This window comes from Aristolochia californica, unplaced genomic scaffold (genome assembly GCF_029961685.1).
Source record: "Aristolochia californica isolate CCGP_79_NKW_82.1479 unplaced genomic scaffold, dmAriCali1.0.hap1 SCAF_2, whole genome shotgun sequence".
Classification (NCBI taxonomy): domain Eukaryota; kingdom Viridiplantae; phylum Streptophyta; class Magnoliopsida; order Piperales; family Aristolochiaceae; genus Aristolochia; species Aristolochia californica.
Window position 1 is genome coordinate 20,071,923 of NW_027181881.1, and position 21,007 is coordinate 20,092,929.

Below are 21,007 nucleotides of genomic sequence, written 5' to 3' on the forward strand. Positions count from 1 at the left end.
CAAAAAGTGGGTTGTTTGGCTCTTGTAAATATCCAACCACACATTAACTTGAGAATTTAGATTTTTCTTCACCTTGAAATTTTTTGATCATTAGGTCATTTGCATCTTTAAATGTTTCTTGCTTGCGTATCCACCACATTTAAAACATGTTAGGATCAATTAGAAATCTCTTTCTTATAAAATTCCCCCAAGCTATTAGGGGTTGTACTAGTGAAATTTCCCAAACATGGAGAACAAAACATTGAAGTTCATTTTTAGTGCGAGAAATAAATTTCTTCACTTCCATTTTTTATAGTTTTCAAATTTTTTTGCATACATGAACTCTAAAATTTTCATTTTGTTTACGAGAAAAGTAGGGCAAGTTTGCATTTGACAAAAAATATAACATCCAAAATGGAAATGCAAAAACTACTAAGTGTGATAATTCCAAAAAGTATCTCTTATTTTGAAGGATAGGCAAAAAGTGGGTTGTTTGGCTTTGGTATATATCCAACCACACGTTAACTTGAGAATTTAATCTTTTCTACTCCTTTGAATTTTTGGATCATTAGATGTTTGGCATCTTCAACATGTTTCTGGCATGCATAGCCACCACATTTAAAACATGTTAGCATCAATTAGAAATCTCTTTCTTTTAAAATTCCGCCAAGCTATTAGGGGTTGGACTAGTGGAATTTTCCAAACATGGATAAGAAAACTTTGGAGTTCATTTTTAGTGCGTGAAATAATCTTCTTCAGTTACATTTATTATAGTTTTCAAATTTTTTTGCATACAGGAACTCTAAAATTTTCATTTTGTTTACGAGAAAAGTTTAGATTAAACAAAAAATTGAACATCCAAAACGGAAATGCAAAAAGTGTTGAGAGAGATAATTCCAAAAAGTATCTCTGATTTTGAAGGATAGGTAAAAAGTGGGTTTTGTAGCTCTGGTAAATATCCAACCACACGTTAACTTTAGAATTTAATTTTTTCTACTCCTAGAAATTTTTGGATCATTAGGTCTTTTGCATCTTCAACTTGTTTCTGGTATGCCTAGCCACCCCATTTAAAACATTTTAGGATCAATTAGAAATCACTTTCTTTTAAAATTCCACCAATCTACTAGGGGTTGTACTAGTGGAATTTCCCAAACATGGATAACAAAAATTTCGAGTGCATTTTTAGTGCTGGCTATAATTTTCTTTGCATACATTTATTGTGGTTTTCAAATTTTTTTTCAAACATGAACTCTAAAATTTTTATTTTGTTTACGAGAAAAGTTTGGATTTCAAAAAAAAATTGAACATCCAAAACTGAAATACAAAAAGTGTTGAGAGAGATAATTCCAAAAAGTATATCTGATTTTGAAGGATAGGCAAAAAGTGGGTATTTTGGCACTACTAAATATCCAACCACATGTTAACTTGAGAGTTTAATTTTTTTTACTCCTTGAAATTTTTGGATCATTAGGTCAATTGCATCTTCAACATGTTTCTGGCTTTCATACTCACCACATTTAAAACATGTTAGGATCAATTAGAAATCTCTTTCTTATAAAATTCCACCAAGTGATTAGGGGTTGTACCAATGGAATTTCCCAAACTTGGATAACAAAGCTTTGGAGTTCATTTTTAGTGCGTGAAATAATTTTCTTCACTTACATTTATTATAGTTTTAAATTTTTTTTGCATACATTAACACTAAAATTTTCATTTTGTTTACGAGAAAAGTTTGGATTTGAATAAAATTAGAACATCCAATACAGAAATGCAAGAAGTGATGAGGGAGATAATTCCCAAAAGTATCTCTGATTTTGAAGGATAGGCTAAAAGTGGGTTGTTTGGCTCTGGTAAATATCCAACCACACGTTAACTTGAGAATTTAATTTTTTAGTCCTTGAAAATTTTGGATCATTAGGTCATTTGCATCTTCAACAAGTTTCTGGCATGCATACCCACCACATTTAAAACATGTTAGGATCAATTAGAAATCTCTTTCTTATAAAATTCCACCAAGCTATTAGGGTTTGTACTAGCGGAATTTCCCAAACACTTATAACACAACTTGGGAGTTCATTTTTAGTGCGTGAAATTATTTTCTTCACTTACATTTATTATAGTTTTCAATTTTTTTTGCAAACATGAACTCTAAAATTTTCATTTTGTTTACTATAAAAGTTTGGATTTGAAAAAAAATTGAACATCCAAAACAGAAATGCAAAAAGTGCTAAGAGAGATAATTCCAAAAAGTAACTCTGATTTAGAAGGAACGGCAAAATGTGGGTGGTTTGGCTCTTGTAAATATCCATCCACACGTTAACTTGAAATTTTTATTTTTTCTACTCTTTGAAATTTTTGGATCATTAGGTCATTTGAATCTTCAACTTGTTTCTTGCATGCATACCCACCACAATTAAAACACGTTAGGATCAATTAGAAATCTCTTTCGTATAAAATTCCACCAACCTATTAGGGGTTGTACTAGTGGAATTTCCCAAAAATGGATAACAAAACCTTGGAGTTCATTTTTAGTGCATGAAATAATTTTCTTCACTTACATTTATTATAGTTTTCATATTTTTTTGTATTCATGAACTCTAAAATTTTCATTTTGTATATGAGATAAGTTTGGATTTGAAAAAAAATTGAACATCCAAAACGGAAATGCAAAAAGTGCTGAGAGAGATAATTTAAAAAAGTATCTCTGATTTTCATGGATAAGCAAAAATTTGGTTTTTTGGCTCTGGTAAATATCCAACCACACGTTAACTTGAGAATTTAATTTTTTCTTCTCATTGACATTTTTGGATCATTATGTCATTTGCATCTTCAACATGCTTCTACCATGCATACCTACCACATTTAAAACATGTTAGGATCAATTAGTAAACTCTTTCTTATAAAATTCCACCAAGCTATTAGGTGTTGTACTAGTGGAATTTCCCAAACATGGATAACAAAGCTTTGGAGTTCATTTGTAGTGCGTTAAATAATTTTCTTCACTTACATTTATTATAGGTTTCAATTTTTTTTTTTCAATCATGAACTCTTAAGTTTTCATTTTGTTTATGAGAAATGTTTGGATTTGAAAAAAAATTGAACATCCAAAACGGAAATGCAAAAAGTGCTGAGAGAGATAATTCCAAAAAGCATCTCTGATTTTGAAGGAAAGGAAAAAAGTGGGTTGTTTGGCTCCTGTAAATATCTATCCACACGTTAACTTGAAATTTTAATTTTTTCTACTCTTTGAAATTTTTGGATCATTAGGTCATTTGAATCTTCAACATGTCTCTTGCATGCATACCCAACACAATTAAATCATGTTAGGATCAATTAGAAATCTCTTTCTTATAAAAGTTCACCAAGCTATTAGGTGTTGTACTAGTGGAATTTCCCAAATATGGATAACAAAGCTTTGGAGTTCATTTGTAGTGCGTGAAATAATTTTCTTCACTTACATTTATTATAGGTTTCAATTTTTTTGCATACAAAACTCTAAAGTTTTCTTTTTTTTTACCAAAAATGTTTGGATTTGAAAAAAAATGAACATCCAAAACGGAAATGCAAAAAGTATCTCTGATTTTGAAGGATAGGCAAAAAGTGGGTTATTTGGATTTGGTAAATATCCAAGCACACGTTAACTTGAGAATTTAATTTTTTCTACTCCAAGAAATATTTGGATCATTAGGTCTTTCGCATCTTCAACTTGTTTCTGGTATGCATAGCCACCACATTTAAAACACGTTAGGATCAATTAGATATCTCTTTCTTGTAAAATTCCACCAAGCTATTAGGGTTTGTACACTTGGAATTTCACAAACACTGATAACACAACTTGGGAGTTCATGTTTAGTGCATGAAATTATTTTCTTCACTTACATTTAATATAGTTTTCAATTTTTTTTGCAAACATGAACTGTAATATTTTCATTCTTTTTACGAGAAAAGATTGGATTTGAAAAAAAATTGAACATGCAAAACCGAAATGCAAAAAGTGCTGAGAGAGATAATTCCAAAAAGTATCTCTAATTTTGAAGGAAAGGCAAAAAGTGGGTTGTTTGGCTCTTGTAAATATCCATCCAATGGTTAACTTGAAATTTTAATTTTTTCTACTCTTTGAAATATTTGGCTCATTAGGTCATTTGAATCATCAACATGTTTCTTGCTTGCATACCAACCACAATTAAAACTTGTTAGGATCAATTAGAAATCTCTTTCTTATAAAATTTTACCAATCTATTAGGGGTTGTACTAGTGGAATTTCCCAAACATGGATAACAAAACTTTGGAGTTCATTTTTAGTTCGTGAATAATTTTCTTCACTTACATTTATTTAGTTTTGAAATTTTTTTGCATACATGAACTCTAAACTTTTCATTTTGTTTATGAGATAAGTTTGGATTTAAAAAAAAAATTGAACAACAAAAATCGAAATGCAAAAAGTGCTGAGAGAGATAATTGAAAAAAGTATCACTGATTTTGAAGGATAGGCAAAAAGTTGGTTGTTTGGCTCTGGTAAAAATCCAACCACACGTTAACTTGAGAATTTAATTTTTTCTTCTCATTGAAATTTTTGGATCATTAGGTCATATGCATCTTCAACATGTTTCTGGCATGCATACCCACCACATTTAAAACATGTTAGGATCAATTAGTAATCTCTTTCTTATAAAATTTCACCAAGCTATTAGGTGTTGTACTAGTGGAATTTCCCAAACATGGATAACAAAGTTTTGGAGTTTATTTGTAGTGCGTGAAATAATTTTCTTCACTTACATTTATTATAGGTTTCAATTTTTTTTTGCATACATGAACTCTAAAGTTTTCATTTTGTTTACGAGAAATATTTGGATTTGAAAAAAATTGAACATCCAAAATGGAAATGTAAAAAGTGCTGAGAGAGTTAATTCCAAAAAGCATCTCTGATTTTGAAGGATAGGCAAAAAGTGGGTTGATTGGCTCTGGTAAATGTCCAACCACACGTTAACTTGAGAATTTAATTTTTTCTACTCCTAGAAATTTTTGGATCATTAGGGGATTTGCATCTTCAACATGTTTCTGGCATGCATACCCACCACATTTAAAACATCTTAGGATCAAATTGAAATCTCTTTCTTATAAAATTCCACCAAGCTATTAGGGGTTGCACTTGTGAAATTTCCCAAACATGGATAACAAAACATTAGAGTTCATTTTTAGTGGGTGAAATAATTTTCTACACTTACATTTATTGTAGTTCTCAAATTTTTTTGCATACATGAACTCTAAAATTTTCATTTTAATTACGAGAAAAGTTTGGATTTGACAAAAAATTGAACATCCAAAATGGAAATGCACAAATGCTGAGAGAGATAATTCCAAAAAGTATCTCTGATTTTGAAGCATAGGCAAAAAGTTGGTTGTTTGGCTCTGGTAAATATCCAACCACACGTTAACTTGAGAATTTAATTTTTTCTACTCCTTGAAATTTTTGGATCATTTGGTCATTTGCATCTTCAACATGTTTCTGGAATGCATACCCACCACATTTTAAATATGTTAGGATCACTTAGAAATCTCTTTCTTATAAAATTCCACCAAGCGATTAGGGGTTGTACTAGTCGAATTTCCCAAACATGGATAACAAAGCTTTGGAGTTCATTTTTAGTGCGTGAAATAATTTTCTTCAATTACATTTACTATAGTTTTAATTTTTTTTTGCATACATTAACACTAAAATTTTTATTTTGTTTACGAGAAAAGTTTCGATTTGAATAAAAAATGAACATCCAAAACAGAAATGCAAAAACTGATGAGGGAGATAATTCCCAAAAGTATCTCTGATTTTGAAGGATAAGCAAAAAGTGGATTGTTTGGCTCTGTTAAATATCCAACCACACGTTAACTTGAGAATTTAATTATTTTACTCCTTGAAATTTTTGGATCATTAGGTCATTTGCATCTTCAACAAGTTTCTGGCATGCATGCCCACCACATTTAAAACATGTTAGGATCAATTAGAAATATCATTCTTATAAAATTCCACCAAGCTATTAGGGTTTGTACTCTTGGAATTTCACAAACACTGATAACACAACTTGGGAGTTCATTTTTAGTCCGTGAAATTATTTTCTTCACTTACATTTATTAAAGTTGTTAAATTTTTTTGCAAACATGAACTCTAAAATTTTCATTTTGTTTACAAGAAAAGATCGGATTTGAAAAAAATTGAACATGCGAAACGGAAATGCAAAAAGTGCTGAGAGAGATAATTCCAAAAAGTATCTCTGATTTTGAAGGAAAGGCAAAAATTTGGTTGTTTGGCTCTTGTAAATATCCATCCACACGTTAACTTGAAATTTTAATTTTTCCTACTCTTTGAAATTTTTGGATCATTAGATCATTTGAATCTTCAACATGTTTCTTGCATGCATACCAACCACAATTAAAACATGTTAGGATCAATTAAAAATCTCTTTCTTATAAAATTCTACCAAGCTATTAGGGGGTGTACTAGTGGAATTTCCCAAACATGGATAACAAAACTTTTGAGTTCATTTTTAGTGCGTGAAATAATTTTCTTCACTTACCTTTATTATAGTTTTGAAATTTTTTGGCATACATGAACTCTAAAATTTTCATTTTGTTTACGAGATAAGTTTGGATTTGAAAAAAAATATAACAACCAAAATGGAAATGCAAAAAGTACTGAGAGAGATAATTCAAAAAAGTATCACTGATTTTGAAGGATAGGCAAAAAGTTGGTTGTTTGGCTCTGGTAAATATCCAACCACATGTTAACTTGAGAATTTAATTTTTTCTTCTCATTGAAATTTTTGGATCATTTGGTCATTTGCATCTTCAGCATGTTTTTGGCATGCATACCCACCACATTTAAAACATGTTAGGATCAATTAGTAATCTCTTTCTTATAAAATTCCACCATGCTATTAGGTGTTGTACTAGTGGAATTTCCCAAACATGGATAACAAAGCTTTGGAGTTCATTTGTAGTGCGTGAAATAATTTACTTCACTTACATTTATTATAGGTTTCAATTTTTTTTGCATACATGAACTCTACAGTTTTCATTTTGTTTACGAGAAATATTTGGATTTGAAAAAAATTGAACATCCAAAATGGAAATGTAAAAAGTGCTGAGAGAGTTAATTCCAAAAAGCATCTCTAATTTTGAAGGATAGGCAAAAAGTGGGTTGATTGGCTCTGGTAAATGTCCAACTACACGTTAACTTGAGAATTTAATTTTTTCTACTCCTAGAAATTTTTGGATCATTTGGGGATTTGCATCTTCAACATGTTTCTGGCATGCATACCCACCACATTTAAAACATCTTAGGATCAAATTGAAATCTCTTTCTTATAAAATTCCACCAAGCTATTAGGGGTTGCACTTGTGAAATTTCCCAAACATGGATAACAAAACATTAGAGTTCATTTTTAGTGCGTGAAATAATTTTCTACACTTACATTTATTGTAGTTCTCAAATTTTTTTGCATACATGAACTCTAAAATTTTCATTTTAATTACGAGAAAAGTTTGGATTTGACAAAAAATTGAACATCCAAAATGGAAATGCACAAATGCTGAGAGAGATAATTCCAAAAAGTATCTCTGATTTTGAAGCATTGGCAAAAAGTTGGTTGTTTGGCTCTGGTAAATATCCAACCACACGTTAACTTGAGAATTTAATTTTTTCTACTCCTTGAAATTTTTGGATCATTTGGTCATTTGCATCTTCAACATGTTTCTGGAATGCATACCCACCACATTTTAAATATGTTAGGATCACTTAGAAATCTCTTTCTTATAAAATTCCACCAAGCGATTAGGGGTTGTACTAGTCGAATTTCCCAAACATGGATAACAAAGCTTTGGAGTTCATTTTTAGTGCGTGAAATAATTTTCTTCAATTACATTTATTATAGTTTTAATTTTTTTTTGCATACATTAACACTAAAATTTTTATTTTGTTTACGAGAAAAGTTTCGATTTGAATAAAAAATGAACATCCAAAACAGAAATGCAAAAACTGATGAGGGAGATAATTCCCAAAAGTATCTCTGATTTTGAAGGATAAGCAAAAAGTGGATTGTTTGGCTCTGTTAAATATCCAACCACACGTTAACTTGAGAATTTAATTATTTTACTCCTTGAAATTTTTGGATCATTAGGTCATTTGCATCTTCAACAAGTTTCTGGCATGCATGCCCACCACATTTAAAACATGTTAGGATCAATTAGAAATATCATTCTTATAAAATTCCACCAAGCTATTAGGGTTTGTACTCTTGGAATTTCACAAACACTGATAACACAACTTGGGAGTTCATTTTTAGTCCGTGAAATTATTTTCTTCACTTACATTTATTAAAGTTGTTAAATTTTTTTTGCAAACATGAACTCTAAAATTTTCATTTTGTTTACAAGAAAAGATCGGATTTGAAAAAAAATTGAACATGCGAAACGGAAATGCAAAAAGTGCTGAGAGAGATAATTCCAAAAAGTATCTCTGATGTTGAAGGAAAGGCAAAAAGTTGGTTGTTTGTCTCTTGTAAATATCCATCCCCACGTTAACTTGAAATTTTAATTTTTCCTACTCTTTGAAATTTTTGGATCATTAGATCATTTGAATCTTCAACATGTTTCTTGCATGCATACCAACCACAATTAAAACATGTTAGGATCAATTAAAAATCTCTTTCTTATAAAATTCTACCAAGCTATTAGGGGTTGTACTAGTGGAATTTCCCAAACATGGATAACAAAACTTTTGAGTTCATTTTTAGTGCGTGAAATAATTTTCTTCACTTACCTTTATTATAGTTTTGAAATTTTTTAGCATACATGAACTCTAAAATTTTCATTTTGTTTACGAGATAAGTTTGGATTTGAAAAAAAATATAACAACCAAAATGGAAATGCAAAAAGTACTGAGAGAGATAATTCAAAAAAGTATCACTGATTTTGAAGGATAGGCAAAAAGTTGGTTGTTTGGCTCTAGTAAATATCCAACCACATGTTAACTTGAGAATTTAATTTTTTCTTCTCATTGAAATTTTTGGATCATTTGGTCATTTGCATCTTCAGCATGTTTTTGGCATGCATACCCACCACATTTAAAACATGTTAGGATCAATTAGTAATCTCTTTCTTATAAAATTCCACCATGCTATTAGGTGTTGTACTAGTGGAATTTCCCAAACATGGATAACAAAGCTTTGGAGTTCATTTGTAGTGCGTGAAATAATTTACTTCACTTACATTTATTATAGGTTTCAATTTTTTTTGCATACATGAACTCTACAGTTTTCATTTTGTTTACGAGAAGTATTTGGATTTGAAAAAAATTGAACATCCGAAATGGAAATGCAAAAAGTGCTGAGAGAGGTAATTCCAAAAAGCATCTCTGATTTTGAAGGATAGGCAAATAATGGGTTGATTGGCTCTGGTAAATATCCAACCACACGTTAACTTGAGAATTTAATTTTTTCTACTCTTAGAAATTTTTGGATCATTAGGTGATTTGCACCTTCAACATGTTTCTAGCATGCATATCCACCACATTTAAAACATGTTAGGATCAATTAGAAATCTCTTTCTTATAAAATTCCACCAAGCTATTAGGGGTTGTACTAGTGAGATTTCCCAAACATGGATAACAAAACATTAGAGTTCATTTTTAGTGCGTGAAATAATTTTCTACACTTACATTTATTGCAGTTCTCAAATTTTTTGCATACATGAACTCTAAAATTTTCTTTTTAATTAGGAGAAAATTTTGGATTTGAAAAAAAATTGAACATCCAAAATGGAAATGCAAAATGCTGAGAGTGATAATTCCAAAAAAATTCACTTATTTTGAAGCATAGGCAAAAAGTGGGTTTTTTTGCCTCTGGTAAATAGCCAACCACACGTTAACTTGAGAATTTAATTTTTTCTACACCTTGAAATTTTTGGATCATTCGGTCCTTTGCATCTTCAACATGTTTCTTGAATGCATACCCACCACATTTTAAATATGTTAGGATCAATTAGAAATCTCTTTCTTATAAAATTCAACAAAGCTATAAGGGGTTGTACTAGTGGAACTTCCCAAACATGGATATCAAAACTTTGGAGTTCATTTTTTGTGCGTGAAATAAATTACTTCACTTACTTTTTTAAAATTTTTCAAATTTTTTTGCATACATGAACTCTAAAATTTTCATTTTGTTTACGAGAAAAGTAGGGCAAGTTTGGATTTGAAAAAAAATTGAACTTCCAAAATGGAAATGCAAAAACTGTTGTGTGAGATAATTCCAAAAAGTATCTCTGATATTTAAGGATAGGCAAAAAGTGGGATGCTTGGCTTTGTTAAATATCCAACTGGACGTTCACTTGAGAATTTAATTTTTTCTACTCCTTGAAATTTTTGTATCATTACGACTTTTGCATCTTCAACATGTTTCTGGCATGCATAGCCACCACATTTAAAACATGCTAATATCAATTAAAAATCTCTTTCTTTTCCAATTCCGCCAAGTTATTTGGTGTTGTACTAGTGGAAATTCCCAAACATGGATAACAAATCCTTGGAGTTCATTTTTAGTGCTTAAAATAATTTTCTTCACTAACATTTATTACAGTTTTCCAATTTTTTTGCTTACATGAACTCTAAAGTTTTCATTTTGTTTACGAGAAAAGTTTGGATTTGAAAAAAAAATTTAACATCCAAAACGGAAATGCAAAAGTGCTGAGAGAGATAATTCCAAAAAGTATCTCTGATTTTGAAGGATAGGCAAAAAGTGGGTTATTTTGCTCTGGTAAATATTCAACCACACGTTAACTTGAGAATTCAATTTTTTCTACTCCTTGAAATTTTTGGATCATTAGGTCATTTGCATCTTCAACATGTTTCTGGCATGCATACCCAGCACATTTAAAACATGTTAGGATCAATTAGAAATCTCTTTCCTATAAAATTCCACCAAGCTAGTAGGGGTTGTACTAGTTGAATTTCCGAAGCATGGATAACAAAACTTTGGAGTTCATTTTCAGCGAGTGAAATAATTTTCATCACTTATATTTATTGTAGTTTTCAATTTTTTTTGCATAGAAGAAGTCTAAAATTTTCATTTTGTTTATGTGAAAAGTATGGATTTGAAAAAAAATTAACATCCAAAACGAAAATGTAAAAAGCGCTAAAAGAGAAAATTCCAAAAAGTATCTTTGATTTTGAGTTATAGGCAAAAAGTGGGTTGTTTGGCTCTGGTAAATATCCAACCACACGTTAACTTGAAAATTTAATTTTTTCTACTCCATGAAATTTTTGGATCATTAGGTCATTTGCATCTTCAACATGTTTCTAGCATGCATACCCACCACATTTAAAACATGTTAGGATAAATTAGAAATTTATTTCTTATAAAATTCCACCAAGCTATTAAATGTTATTTAAAACTAGTGGAATTTCCCAAACATGGATTAAAAAACTTTGGAGTTCTTTTTTAGTGCGTGATATAATTTTCTTCTCTTACATTTACTATAGGTTTAATTTTTTTTTGCATACATGAACTCTAAAATTTTCATTTTGTTTACAAGAAAAGTGGGACAAGTTTGGATTTAAAAAAATTGAACATCAAAAATGGAAATGTAAAAAGTGTTGAGAGAGATAATTCCAAAAAGTGTCTCTGATTTTGAAGGATAGGCAAAAAGTGGGTTGTGTAGCTCTGGTAAATATCCAACCACACGTTAACTTGAGAATTTAATTTTTTCTACTCCTTAAAATTTTTGGATCATTAGGTCTTTTGCATCTTCAACATGTTTCTGGCATGCATACCAACAACATTTAAAACATGTTAGGATCAATTAGAAATCTCATTCTTATAAAATTCCACCAAGCTATTAGTGGTTGTACTAGTGGAATTTCCCAAACATGGATAACAAAACTATGGAGCTCATTTTTAGTGCATGAAATAATTTTCTTCTATTACATTTGTTATAGTTTTCAATTTTTTTTCCATACATGAACTCTAAAATTTTCATTTTTTTATGAGAAAAGTTTGGATTTGATAAACTAAATTGAACATCCAAAATGGAAATGCAAAAAGTGCTCAGAGAGAAAATTCTAAGAAGTATCTCTGATTTTGAAGTATAGGCAAAAAGTTGGTTTTTTGGCTCTGGTAAATATCCAACCACATGTTAACTTGAAAATTTAATTTTTTCTACTCCTTGAAATTTTTGGATCATTAGGTCATATTCATTTGTAACATGTTTCTGGCATGCATACCAACCACATTTAAAACATGTTAGGATCAATTAGAAATCTCTTTCTTATAAATTTCCACCAAGCTATTAGGGGTTGTACTAGTGGAATTTCCCAAACTTGGATAACAAAACTTTTGGAGTTCATTTTTAGTGCGTGAAATAATTTTCTTCACTTACATTTATTATAGTTTTCAAATATTTTTGCATACATGAACTCTAAAATTTTCATTTTGTTTACGAGAAAAGTTTGGTTTTGAAAAACAATTGAACATCCAAAAGGGAAATACAAAAAGTACTGAGAGAGATAATTCAAAAAAGTATATCTAATTTTGAAGGATTGGCAAAAAGTGGGTTGTTTGGCTCTGGTAAATATCCATCCACACGTTAACTTGAAAATTTAATTTTTTCTACTCCTTGAAATTTTTTTATCATTAGGTCATTTGCATCTTTAACATGTTTCTGGCATGCATACCCACCACATTTAATACATGTTAGGGTCAATTAGAAGTGTCTTTCTTAGAAAATTCCACCAAGCTATTAGGGGTTGTACTAGTGGAATTCCCAAAACATGGATTACAAAACTTTGGAGATCATTTTTAGTGCGTGAAATCATGTTCTTCACTTACAATTATTATAGTTTTCATTTTTTTTCAAAGGTGAACTCTAAAATTTTCATTTTATTTACAAGAAAAGTGTGGATTTGAAAAAAAATTGAACATCCATAATGGAAATGCAAAAAGTGCTGAGAGAGATAATTCCAAAACGTATCTCTGATTTTGAAGGATTGGAAAAAAGTGGGTGTTTGGCTCGGGTAAATATCCAACCAATCGTTAACTTGAGAATTTAATTTTTTCTACTCCTTGAAATTTTTGGATCATCAGGTCATTTGCTTCTTCAACATGTTTCTAGCATGCATACCCACAACATTTAATACATTTTAGGATCAATAAGAAATCTTTTTGATTTAAAATTCCACCAAGCTATTAGGGGTTGTACTAGTGGAATTTCCCAAACATGGATAACAATGCTTTGAAGTTCATTTTTACTGCATGAAATAATTTTCATCACTTACATTTATTATAGTTTTCAATTTTTTTTTGCATACATGAACTCTAAAATTTTCATTTTGTTGACGAGATAAGTTTGGATTTGAAAAAAAATTTAACATCCAAAACGGAAATGCAAAAAGTGCTAAGAGGGATAATTCCAAAAAGTATCTCTGATTTTGAAGGATTCGCAAAAGGTGGGTGTTTGGCTCTGGTAAATATCCAACCACAAGTTAACTTGAAAATTTAATTTTTTCTATTCCTTGAAATTTTTGGACCATTAGGTCATTTGCACCTTCAACATATTTCTGGCATGCATACCAACCACATTTAAAACATGTTCGGATCAATTAGAAATCTCTTTCTTAAAAAATTCTTCCAAGCTATTAGGGGTTGTACTAGTGGAATTTCCCAAACATGGAACACAAAATTTGGAGTTCATTTTTAGTTCGTGAAATAATTTTCTTCACTTAGAATTATTATAGTTTTCAATTTTTTTTGCATACATGAACTCTAAAATTTCATTTTGTTTACGAGAAAAATTTGGATTTGAAAAATAATTGAATATCCAAAACGGAAATGGAAAAAGTGCTGAGAGATATAATTCCAAAAAGTATCTCATATTTTTAAGGATAGGCAAAAAGTGGGTTGATTGGCTCTAGTAAATATCACACCACACGTTAACTCGAGAATTTAATTTTTTCTACTCATAGAAATTTTTGGATCATTAGGTCATTTGCATCTTCAACATGTTTCTGGCATGCATACCCACCATTTTTAAACCTGTTAGGATCAATTAGAAATCTCTTTCTTATAAAATTCCGCCAAGCTATTAGAGGTTGTACTAGTGAAATTTCCCAAACATGGATAACAAAACTTTGGAGTTCATTTTTAGTGCGTCAAATAATTTTCTTCACTTACATTTATTTTAGTTTTCAATTTTTTTTTGCATACATGAACTCTAAAAATTTCATTTTGTTTATGAGAAAAGTTTTGTTTTGAAAAAAAATTGAACATCCAAAAGTGAAATGCAAAAAGTACTGAGAGAGATAATTCCAAAAAGTATTTCTGATTTTGAAGGATAGGCAAAAAGTGGGTTGTTTGGCTCTGGAAAATATCCATCCACACGTTAACTTGAAAATTTAATTTTTTCTATTGTTTGAAATTTTTGGATCTTTAGGTCATTTGCATCTTCAACATGTTTCTGGCATGCATACCCACCACATTTAAAACATTTTAGGGTCAATTAGAAATCTCTTGCTTATAAAATTCCACCAAGCTAGTAGGGGTTGTACTTGTGGTATTTCCAAAATAGGGATTACAAAACTTTGGAGTTCATTTTTTGTGCATGAAATAATTTTCTTCACTTACATATATTATAGTTTTCAATTTGTTTTTGCATACGTGAACTCTTAAATTTTCATTTTGTTTACAAGAAAAGTGTGGATTTTAAAAAAAATTCAACATCCATAAAGGAAATGCAAAAAGTGCTGAGAGAGATAATTCCAAAAAGTTTCTCTGATTTTGAAGGATAGGGAAAAAGTGGGTTGTCTAGCTCTGGTAAAAATTCAACCACACGTTAACTTGAGAATTTAATTTTTTCTACTCCTAGAAATTTTTGGATCATTAGGTCATTTTCATCTTCGACTTGTTTCTTACTTGCATACTTACCCCATTTAAAACATGTTAGGATCAATTAGAATTCTCTATCTTATAAAATTCCACCAAGCTATTAGGGGTTGTACTAGTGGAATTTCCCTAACATGGATAACAAAAAAATGGAGTTCATTTTTAGTGCGTGAAATAATTTTCTTCACTTACATTTATTATAGTTTTCAAATTTTTTTGCATATATGAACTCTAAAATTTTAATTTTTTTTACGAGAAAAGTTTGGATTTGAAAAAAAATTGAACATCCAAAATGGAAATGCACAAATGTTGAGAGAGATAATTCCAAAAAGTATCTCTGATTTTGAAGGATAGGCAAAAAGTGGGTTGTTCGGCTCTGGTAAATATCCAACAACGCGTTAACTTGAGAATTTAATTTTTTCTACTCGAAATTTTTGGATCATTAGGTCATTTGCATCTTCAACATGTTTTTTTGCATGCATACCCACCACATTTAAAACATGTTAGGATCAATTAGAAATCTCTTACTTTAAAATTCCACCAAGCTATTAGGGGTTGTACAAGTGGAATTTGCCACACGTGGATAACAAAACTTTGGATGTTCATTATTAGTGCGTGAAATAATTTTTTTCACGAACATTTATCATAGTTTTCTAATTTTTTTGCATACTTGAACTCTAATATTTTCATTTTGTTTACGAGAAAAGTGGGACAAGTTTTGATTTGAAAAAATATTAAACATCCAAAATGGAAATGCACAAATGCTGAGAGAGATAATTCCAAAAAGTATCTCTGATTTTGAAGGATAGGAAAAATGTGGGCTGTTTGGCTCTAGTAAATATCCAACCACACGTTAACCAGAGAATTTAATTTTTTCTACTCGAAATTTTTGGATCATTTGGTCATTTGAATCTTCAACATGTTTCTGGCATGCATACCCACCACATATAAAACATGTTAGGATCAATTAAAAATCACTTTCTTATAAAATTCCACCAAGCTTTTAGGGGTTATACAAGTGGAATTTCCAGAACAAAGATAACAAAACTTTGGAGGTCATTTTTAGAGCGAGAAATAATTTTCTTCACGTACATTTATTATTGTTTTCAAAGTTTTTTGCATACATGAAGTCTAAAATTTTCATTTTGTTTACAGGAAAAGTGGGACAAGTTTGGATTTGAAAAAAAAATTGAACATCCGAAATGCAAATGCACAAATGCTGAGAGAGATAATTCCAAAAAGTATCTCTGATTTGGAAAGATAGGCAAAATGTGGGTTGTTTGACTCTGGTAAATATCCAACGACACGTTAACTAGAGAATTTAATTTTTTCTACTCCTTGAAAATTTTGGATCATTAGGTCATTTGCATCTTCAACTCGTTTCTGGCATGCATACTCACCACATTTAAAACATGTTAGGATCAATTAGAAATCTCTTTCTTATAAAATTCTACCAACCTATTAGGCGTTGTACTAGTGGAATTTCCCAAACATGGATAACAAAACTTTGGAGTTCATTTTTAGTGAGTGAAATAATCTTTCTTCTCTTGCATTTTTCATAGTTTTCAATTTTTTTTGCATATATGAACTTTAAAATTTTCATATTTTTTACAAGAAAAGTTTGGCTTTGAAAAAACATTGAACATCCCAAATGGAAATGCTCAAATGCTGAGAGACATAATTCCAAAAAGTATCTCTGATTTTGAAGGATAGGAAAAAAGTGGCTTGTTTGGCTCTGGTAAATATCCAACCAGACGTTAACTTGAGAATCTAATTTTTTCTACACCTTGAAATTTTTGGATCATTAGGTCATTTGCAGCTTCAACATGTTTCTAGCATGCATTCCCACCACATATAAAACATGTTAGGATCAATTAGAAATCTCTTTCTTATAAAATTTCACCAAGCTATTTGGGGCTGTACTAGTGGAATTTCCAAAACATGGATAACAAAACTTTGGAGTTCATTTTTAGCGGGTGAAATAATTTTCTTCACTTACATTTATTATAGTTTTCAAATTTTTTTGCAAACATGAACTCTAAAATTTTCATTTTGTTTACGAGAAAAGTTTGATTTGAAAAAAAATTGAACATCCAAAATGGAAATGCACAGATGCTGAGAGAGATAATTCCAAAAAGTATCTCTGATTTTGAAGAATAGGCGAAAAAGTAGGTTGTTTGGCTTTGGTAAATATCCAACCACACGTTGACTTTAGAATATAATTTTTTCTACTCCTTGAAATTTTTGGATCATTAGGTCATTTGCATCTTCAACATGTTTTTGGCATGCATTCCCACCATGTTTAAAATATGTTAGGATCAATTAAAAATCTCTTTCTTATAATATTCCACCAAGCTATTAGGGGTTGTACTAGTGGAATTTCCCAAACATGGATAACAAAACTTTGGAGTTCATTTTTAGTGCGTGAAATAATTTTTTTCACTTAAATTTATTATTATTTTCAAATTTTTTTGCATACACGAAATCTAAAATTTTCATTTCGTTTACGAGAAAAGTTTGGATTTGAAAAAAAATTGAACATCCAAAATGAGAATGCACAAATGCTGAGAGAGATAATTCAAAAAAGTATCTCTGATTTTGAAGGATAGGAAAAAAGTGGGTTGTTAGGCTCTGGTAAATATCCAACCACTTGTTAACTTGAGGATTTAATTTTTTCTACTACATGAAATTTTTGGATCATTACGTCATTTGCATCTTCAACATGTTTCTGGCATGTATACCCACCACATTTAAAACATGTTAGGATCAATTAGAAATCTCTTTCTTATAAAATTCCATGAAGTTATTAGGGGTTGGACTAGTGGAATTTCCCAAACATGGATAACAAAACTTCGAAGTTCCTTTTTAGTGCGTGAAATAATTTTCTTCACTTACATTTATTATAGTTTTCAATTTATTTTGCATACATGAACTTTAAAATTTTCATTTTGGTTATGAGAAAAGTTTGGATTTGAAAAAAAATATAATATCCAAAATGGAAATGCACAAATGCAGAGAAAGATAATTCCAATAAGTATCTCTGATTTTGAAGGATAGGCAAAAAATGGGTTGTTTGGCCCTTGTAAATATCCAACCAGGCGTTAACTTGAGATTTTAATTTTTTCTACTCCTTGAAATTTTTGGATCATTAGGTCATTTGCATCTTCAACAAGTTTCTGGCTTGCATACTCACCACATTTAAAACATGTAAGGATCAATTAGAAATCTCTTTCTTATAAAATTCCACCAAACGATTTGGGGTTGTACTAGTGGAATTTCCCAAACATGGATAATAAAGCTTTGAAGTTCATTTTTCGTGCGTGAAATAATTTTCTTCACTTACTTTAATTATAGTTTTCAATTTTTTTTGCATAAATTAACACTAAAATTTTCATTTTGTTTACAAGAAAAGTTTGGATTTAAATAAAAATAAAAGATCCAAAATGGAAATGCAAAAAGTGATGAGGGAGATAATTCCCAAAACTATCTCTGATTTTGAAGGATTGGCAAAAAGTGGGTTGTTTGCCTCTGGTAAATATCCAACCACACGTTAACTTGAGAATTTAATTTTTTTACTCCTTGAAATTTTTGGATCATTAGGTCATTTGCATCTTCAACAAGTTTCTGGCATGCATACCCACCACATTTAAAATATGTTAGGATAAATTAGAACTCTCTTTCTTATAAAATTCCACCAAGCTATTAGGGTTTGTACTAGTGAAATTTCCCAAACACTGATAACACAACTTGGGAGTTCATTTTTAGTGCTTGAAATTATTTTCTTCACTTACATTTATTGTAGTTTTCAAATTTTTTTGCAAACATGAACTCTAAAATTTTCATTTTGTTTACGAGAAAAGTTTGGATTCGAAAAAAAATAAATATCCAAAATGGAAAAGCAAAAAGTGCTGAGAGAGATAATTCCAAAAAGTATCTCTGATTTTGAAGAAAAAGCAATAAGTGGGTTGTTTGGCTCTTGTAAATATCCATCCACACGTTAACTTGAAATTTTAATTTTTTCTACTCTTTTAAATTTTTGGATCATTAGGTCATTTGAATCTTCAACATGTTTCTTGCATGCGTACCCACCACAATTAAAACATGTTAGGATCAATTAGAAATCTCTTTCTTATAAATTCCACCAAGCTATAAGGGGTTGTACGTGTGGAATTTCCCAAACATGGATAAAAAAACTTTGGAGTTCATTTTTAGTGCGTGAAATAATTTTCTTCTTTTACATTTATTATAGTTTTCAAATTTTTTTGCAAACATGAACTCTAAAATTTTCTTATTGTTTACGAGATAAGTTTGGATTTGAAAAAAAATTGAACATCCAAAACGGAAATGCAAAAAGTGTTGAGAGAGATAATTCAAAAAAGTATCTCTAATTTTCAAGGATAGGCAAAAAGTTGGTCGTTTGGCTCTAGTAAATATCCAACCGCACGTTAACTTGAGAATTTAATTTTTTCTTCTCATTGAAATTTTTGGATCATTAGGTCATTTGCATCTTCAACATGTTTCTGGCATGCATACCCACCACATTTAAAACATGTTAGGATCAATTAGTAATCTCTTTCTTATAAAATTCCACCAAGCTATTAGGTGTTGTACTAGTGGAATTTCCCAAACATGGATAACAAAACTTTGGAGTTCATTTGTAGTGCGTGAAATATTTTTCTTCACTTACATTTATTATAGGTTTCAATTTTTTTTGCATACAAGAACTCTAAAGTTTTCATTTTGTTTACGAGAAATGTTTGGATTTGAAAAAAATTGAACATCCAAAACGGAAATGCAAAAAGTGCTGAGAGAGTTAATTCAAAAAAGCATCTCTGATTTTGAATGATAGGCAAAAAGAGGGTTGATTGGCTGTGGTAAATAACCAACCACACGTTAACTTGAGAATTTAATTTTTTCTACTCTTTGAAATTTTTAGATCATTAGGTGAATTGCATCTTCAATATGTTTCTTGCATGCATACCCACCACATTTAAAACATGTTAGGTTCAATTAGAAATCTCTTTCTTATAAAATTCCACCAAGCTATTCGGGGTTGTACTAGTGAAATTTCCCAAAAATGGATAACAAAACAATGGAGTTCATTTGTAGTGCGTGAAATAATTTTCTACACTTACAATTATAGTAGTTTTCAAATTTTTATGCATACATGAACTCTAAAATTTTCATTTTAATTACAAGAAAAGTTTGGATTTGAAAAAAAATTAACATCCAAATGTAAATGCACAAATGCTGAGAGAGATAATTCCAAAATGTATCTCTGATTTTGAAGCATAGGAAAAAAGTGGGTTGTTTGGCTCTGGTAAATATCCAACCACACGTTAACTTCAAAGTAGGGCAAGTTTGGATTTGAAAAAAAATATAACTTCCAAAGTGGAAATGCAAAAACTACCCAGTGTGATAATTCCAAAAAGTATCTCTTATTTTGAAGGATAGGCAAAAAGTGGGTTGTTTGGCTTTGGTATATATCCAACCACACGTTAACTTGAGAATTTAATTTTTTCTAGTCCTTGAAATTTTTGGATCATCAGGTCTTTTGCATCTTCAACATGTTTCTGGCATGCATAGCCACCACATTTAAAACATGTTAGGATCAATTAGTAATCTCTTTCTTATAAATTCCACCAAGCTATTAGGTGTTGTACTAGTGGAATTTCCCAAACATGGATAACAAAGCTTTGAAGTTCATTTGTAGTGCGTGAAATAATTTTCTTCACTTACATTTATTATATGTTTCAATTTTTTTTGCATACATGAACTCTAAAGTTTTCATTTTTTTTACAACAAATGTTTGGATTTGAAAAAAAATTGAACATCCAAAACGGAAATGCAAAAATTTGTGAGAGATATAATTCCAAAAAGCATCTCTGATTTTGAAGGAAAGGTAAAAAGTGGGTTATTTGGCTCTTGTAAATATCCATCCACACGTCAACTTGAAATTTTAATTTTTTCTACTCTTTGAAATTTTTCGATCATTAGGTCATTCGAATCTTCAACATGTTTCTTGCATGCAAACCCACCACAATTAAAACATGTTAGGATCAATTAGAAATCTCTTTTTTATAAAATTACACCAAGCAATTAGGGGT